The sequence below is a fragment of the Hermetia illucens genome, chromosome 3 (genome assembly GCF_905115235.1).
Source record: "Hermetia illucens chromosome 3, iHerIll2.2.curated.20191125, whole genome shotgun sequence".
NCBI classification, from domain to species: Eukaryota; Metazoa; Arthropoda; class Insecta; order Diptera; family Stratiomyidae; genus Hermetia; species Hermetia illucens.
In genome coordinates, this window is record NC_051851.1 from 73,331,268 (window position 1) to 73,337,546 (window position 6,279).

A 6,279-nucleotide genomic window follows, 5' to 3' on the forward strand; every position below is an offset into this window, starting at 1 on the left:
TGGGCATTCCTCTCGATATCCCCGAATAAACCTCTCTTGGAATTTCTTCCAATTTGTTTGTTCAGCCTGTGGACGCCACTGTCCACCGGCAGAAGGCGAACTCTTCGTCCATCAAACAGAACTTCAATAAGAATAGCGTTATGATCGCTATCGTAAGGAAGAGTCTGTAGTTTCCGTTGAGGATTCCTAAAATTAAAGTTCAAGCGCGCGTCAGCAATGCACAAATCCAGATAGGAATTTGCCCTGGGCCAGGTTGGACTCTCTGACCCATATAATTCGCATTTATACTCTATCTGGTATTGCTCTATCCAAGATTTGAGGAATACCCCTCTGGGATTGTTTGTGGCGTTTAGCCACGAGGTATGCTTAGCATTCAAGTCGCCAGCTATAATATAGTAATTATGCAGCCTATTCAGTTCGAGTATCGTAAACAGAGAATGGAATTCCTCCCTGAACTTGGCTCGGTTGTTTCCCACTGCATAGACTGACAGAATGTATAAATTCCCTCCTCTAGGCAGTGAAAAAAGAATACATGAGACTTCGATACACTCAAAGGTTTCAAATTCAGGCCTATTAATATGCCTGAAACGATAATGGCGACCCACAAGTATTCCGGTACCACCTCCCCCATCACAATTTCGTCTATCGTTCCTCACGAATTCAAAATCCTTGAATGTTATCGAATGCCTCGGATTGAGGTGGGTTTCTGAAATCAAGACTATGTCAGGCTGTTGTCTGGCAACGAAATCAAGGAGCTCCGCTCTTCGATGGATTCCTACGATGGAATTCACATTAATCGCGATGATCCGGAGACCATCCAGTGGTACCGCTGTGACTGCAGACCTAGCAGCGGGCATGCTGTTTGTGTAAATATTCTGTTATGCTATTTATTTTTGTATTGTGTACGTGTAGCGTATGCTGCATGTTTTCACACATGGTTAGTATTTTATTGAGGATAGTGTTCACCCCGCCACTTGCATCTTGTTGGGGCTTCTTAGCTCCCCGTTGTCGAACTACTTCTGCAAATAGGATCCCCGAGACGATTGGTGCCGAAGGGACGGTACCATCCAATGCCGCTGACACCTTCGTTTTTTGGGCCGATCTCGGTGCTTGCTGCCTTGTGACCTTAACATTGCGGTATGCAGGACATCCACGGTACGAAGCCGGATGCCCTCCGCTTCCGCAGTTAACACAGAAAGTTTTTTCCTTGCCATTTGCTTCAGTTAGCGAACATTCAGCTGCGGTATGGTCTTTCCCGCACTTTACACATCGTAAGGTCATTTGACAGTTCACTGCCGAGTGACCATAGCGCTGGCATCTTCGACACTGGACTATTTCGCCCCTTAGCAGGCGCTCAAAACGAATGGCCTGGTAATTAAGCGACCTGATGCCGATCAGATCGCTTCCCCGGCTCTCCGGGCTTATCTGCACGAGGAAGTGCGGCAGGATTTGTTTTTTCAAAACGGACCTCCTCGTACTAAACCGTGACACTGAGAGGAACTTAACCTCAGTTCCCGTCTCCCGGAGCATTTTGAGCACCTCATCGGGCTCTTCCTCCGCATCCAAGCCTTTCAGAAGGAAGGTTTGCACCTTCTCTTCCTTTGGAGTGTAGGTGAAGTGAGGAGCCTTCACTCGCTCGAGGACCTCCCGTGCTTTTTTGTAATCTGCAATTTTATTGCATTTGACTTGGGCTCTCTCGGCCCCCGTCTTTTTAATAACAAAATTTGAGAGCCCCGCGCTCCTATTAAGTAGAGTGGCTAAATCTCTACCACCTAATTTATAAACATTAATGGGGGGCACCCTTTCCCCCTTTTCTTTATTTCGGGTGCTAATTGTATCCCCAGTCGGACCATTTTTTAAATTTTCACTCGTACTTGCATTATTTTTTAAATTTTCACTCGTACTTGCATTATTTTTAACATTATTTAATATTTTTTCTTGAGTTTTGTTTTTTTTCTTTAATTTTTTGGAAACATAGCCCAAAAACTCACCCAATTTTCCATCTTCACTATTGCAACTTGCCTGGTTAGCATCCTCTTCTGGGACATTTCCATCGCCACCGTTGTCGCCGACTCTCGTATCGTCTGCTTTACTGCTCTCTATGTCCTCCATACGGACAGATTCGCTGTCGAGAACTTGTTCGCCCTCAAGGCAGCCCGGTTCCTCCATGATTGCAAAAGTAGTCGAAGATAGCTTAACCTTTTTTCTGGCTACCTTTGGAGACGGCGGGCCCGCCTCCCCAGCCATTAGCTGCTCTGTAAGCTTTTCATTTTTTTTTATCAATGTTGTCATTTGCTTTTTGAAATCTTCGAGTGTCTTCGCCAGCTCGCCATTTCTCCTTTCAAGATTGGCTATCCTCACTTTGGCTATTTTCAAGTCTGGATCCTCCTCGTTGCGGACTCCACGACCGATCCGAGTGCTCCTAGACCTTATGGTGGGGGGCCGGTCTGGTCCGCCACCCGCCGGCGGCTCGCCGCTCATTCCCGCCAAGCCAAAAAAAAACTAATTTTTTCTCAAAACTTTTTAAGGAAAAGTAACTTAGATAATAACTCAAAAGTAAATTAGTTTCAATTAAGTTTTAAATTATATATTATTAATTAAGTAATATAAATATCTTTTTATATTCTTGATAAAAGTTAATTTAATTTCAATTTTAAATTATTTTTATTAATAATATCAATTTGTAGACACGTCCGTTCTCCAACTGATCCAGTTCAGTGATACAAATTGATCAACCTTCGATGCTGTTCTCATTAACTCAGATAGTGAGCTTGCTCACTCACCAAAACCGCGGGGTGTGCCTTTGGTTTGTTTGTTTAGTATGAGTATAATATTTTTAATTGTATGTATCTTGGAATTTGGAAATAAGGAAACCTTTTAAATTTTCAGCTATGTCTGAATTGAAAAACTTGCGTCAAAACTTGTCCTCAGAATAAAACAAGTCGAGATAACGGAAGCTGGGCGCTTTAAATAAAACGTTTTATGTTTTGTACATTTGTGAGTAACTCTTTAAGCACCGTTTTCCATTCGTACATGGCTAAAACTGCAAAATATTCCTTCATTAATTGGTAAACTCCAGATATACATGTGTACATACATATCGAAGACGTAAATATTGAGATCGTCCTATAGAAAGATGTAAACATATATCCCCGCGAATTTTCACTTTACCCCTTGCACAAAAAGTAAATACATGGGTAACAACGTGTACACATGTCTACCCTATTGGACACTACTCGCAAACTTAATTAAGACATACATACACATTCATATGTCTCTATCTCAAGTAATTCAAACTGATATGGAAATAACCAAAACAAGCAAAAAAGGGGGACCCCGCGTTATGACGTCATACACGTCTTAGAGTGCAATAGATTAAAATGTAAAACTTTGACCTTCTATCACTTTGTTAAAAATAGTTCGATTGCCTTCAAAATTTTCAGAATCATGTCCTATATATCACCTATCCCCTGTACTGATGCCCAATTTCGTACTTACTTGATGAACTTACAATACAATTTAAATTTACAAAATATGTTAATAAACTATTGTTCACTTTGTTTGAGCAGGTATCGGAATGCGATGTATTTTGAAGTCTAGATTTTGTATAGATGCATCATTGTGATTTTTCCAGATTTTTCATTTGGGTAGATTCTGAGAACGGGACCTGTTTCACTCTCCGGGGCACACATTTTGAACCCCTGCTCCCTATGTTTTACCCAATCTCAGAAATTTTCGAAAAGTACTAATCGAGCGCTTTAATTTTAATTAATTTAATAACCACCAGTGGGAAAAATGTTATACCGCTCTCTCGCATGTATGGGGAGTCCTCCTCCAACTAAACACAAAATGGCGTCATTAACTATATGTAAAGGAATTCACAAACCACACCTTCTCACCGAATTTCGTCACAATCGGCTTAGCCATTTCGAAGTAAATCGGGTGTTGTCTGTCACACCTGACAGACAGACATTGAATCGAGTTTAATAAGGTTTTGTTTTACACAAAAACTTAAACAACTTTCATACCTGAAACGTCCAGGTTCTCGTTTGCCGTCTTGTTTTGTAAATATTGTGACTACAACCACTATTTAGTTATAACTTTAAATCAAAAGTTTGATTTATAAAAAAATTCATTACATGCAAGTATATGTGATGTGATTTTTTTATTTCTGAATTGTCACAATCTCGGCAGATGCCGGATTTTACTTAATACTAACACTAAGCGCCAAGCATTTATGGTCGGAGGATCCTACCAACTTAAATTATAAAGGGGCGCTGGTAGTGGTGGCCGGTGGTAGGTCAATGCGTGTATGAGAGTCCCAGGACATCAAGGGAAGCCGTGAAGGAATTAGATACAATGCCGGTAGCTGGTAATATTATGAGAACTACACTCACCCGCTCGAGACGCCAAATTTCTCTGATTTCCCGAGCCCTCGACTCATGGTTCACCTTATTCTTCACGTATTTCCCGTCAACGTTGTTATTATCGGGGACAATAACATCAATAATATACGCGGAGCAACCCGACTTGTCAACTAATGGCAGGTCAGGCTTGTTGTCTGGAATATGGCAATCAGTTAGAACTTGACGGTCCCAATAGATGCTGTAAGCAGAACTATCAAGTACTGCTTGGCGCTCATGTCGGTAAACCGGACATGTTCCCGTAATCAGCCCACGCTTGCATGCAAGGTTTTGATGATTTTACATACAACACTATGCGTGTTCATGTATTGCACCGGTGACATAACAATGCAGGCAGAAAGGAGATGGTCCAACGTTTTTAACGCCGACCCACATATTCTGCAGTGTCGGTCTCCGCCTGCTCTTTCATTATGAGCTTTTCATAAGCTCGGGTGGCGACCACGCCATTCCGAATGGAACACATGAATCCCTCCATCCCAGTAAAAAACTCTTCGACAAATGGCTGCCAAAGACAATTCACGTATTTACCGTGCATTGCCTTCAACTTCCATTCATCCATCGCCCCACTCAGAAGATTGACAGATCCATCCTTGAAATTAAGTGGAGTCAGTCCACAGTCTGCCTTACAGACAGCCGCATGCAACGGACTCGCTTCCTCTTTGCTGTAAAAATGAACGCACAGCGAGTCGTCTTGGCGATGATGTTGAGCTGCCACGTCAACCACGCCCCTACCTCCGATGTTACGAGGCAGGTTCATCCGCTTCATGCCAGACGTTGGATGATGCATTCAGAATTTGGACATAGTTGCCCGTCTCCGCCGTTAGACGTTTTCCAGGTCTTCGTCCGCGGCAATATTCCAAATGCATAAGCCAGTGGAGGGATAGCGAATACATTCAACGCGCTTACTTTATTCTTCCTAGGGAGATGCGATTGCAGCACCACTGACAGCCTGCCATAAACTGGAAGACAAATGTCAGGGAGGACTTTTACCGAAAACAATCAAGACTGCAGTCTCGACCGACGGCCAGTAAAGGCCAGAAAACAGAAAGAAACTATTAGTGAATTATAACAAAATAAATTACTAAAGCTCAGTAAAAGTCATGATATTAAAACAAAAGAGTGATATAGCTATTAGAAGTTGAATTTGGAGTATATAGTTATAATTAGCAATTCCTGTCTTTTAATTTGTGGGAAAAACGGTTCCTCCAAACCCTCTAGCATCATTAAGTAGCCATGAAAGGTGGTTCAGTGCCATGCAAAACCCCTTGACTCAACTTAGCAGCCTCTAATGTGGTTGGTCTCGAGGTGCGCATTGACGCTTCCACTAATAATGGACGTTATGAATTTGTAGAGCTTTGGTAAGCAAGCAAATACTGGTAAATTTCTTATGCCAAAAAGTCTGCACCCGATCCAGACCAGAGTTCCTCTCCTAGTTTCTCGCGTAAGTTGCATTCTGCACATATCTAGAGTGACTTTCACCATACCTTCGTCACCGACGACATATGATAGAAAGTTTCTGCTTTAGTGTGTACAGAATTGCAACTACGGGTGTTTCACTGGCGATGCACTTTATTCTTCACCCGTCTGCTGGCATTGCCAGAGCTGATTTGAATCAGTCTAGCAATGCGCCACCTTAGTGAGTCCCGTCGACGTTCCAGACGACTTTTCCATGGTGAATCTCTTTGGTCACTTAAACCAATAACGGGAAAGCGAATCTTCTAACCGTGCAATCTGACAGCCACAAATGCACCAAAATACACAAGTGATTGCAGTTGCAACAGCGGCATATCAGCACACAGTTGAGATGCAATCTCATCGTTGATTTGAGATAGAATTTTCGGAGTTGCCGGAGATG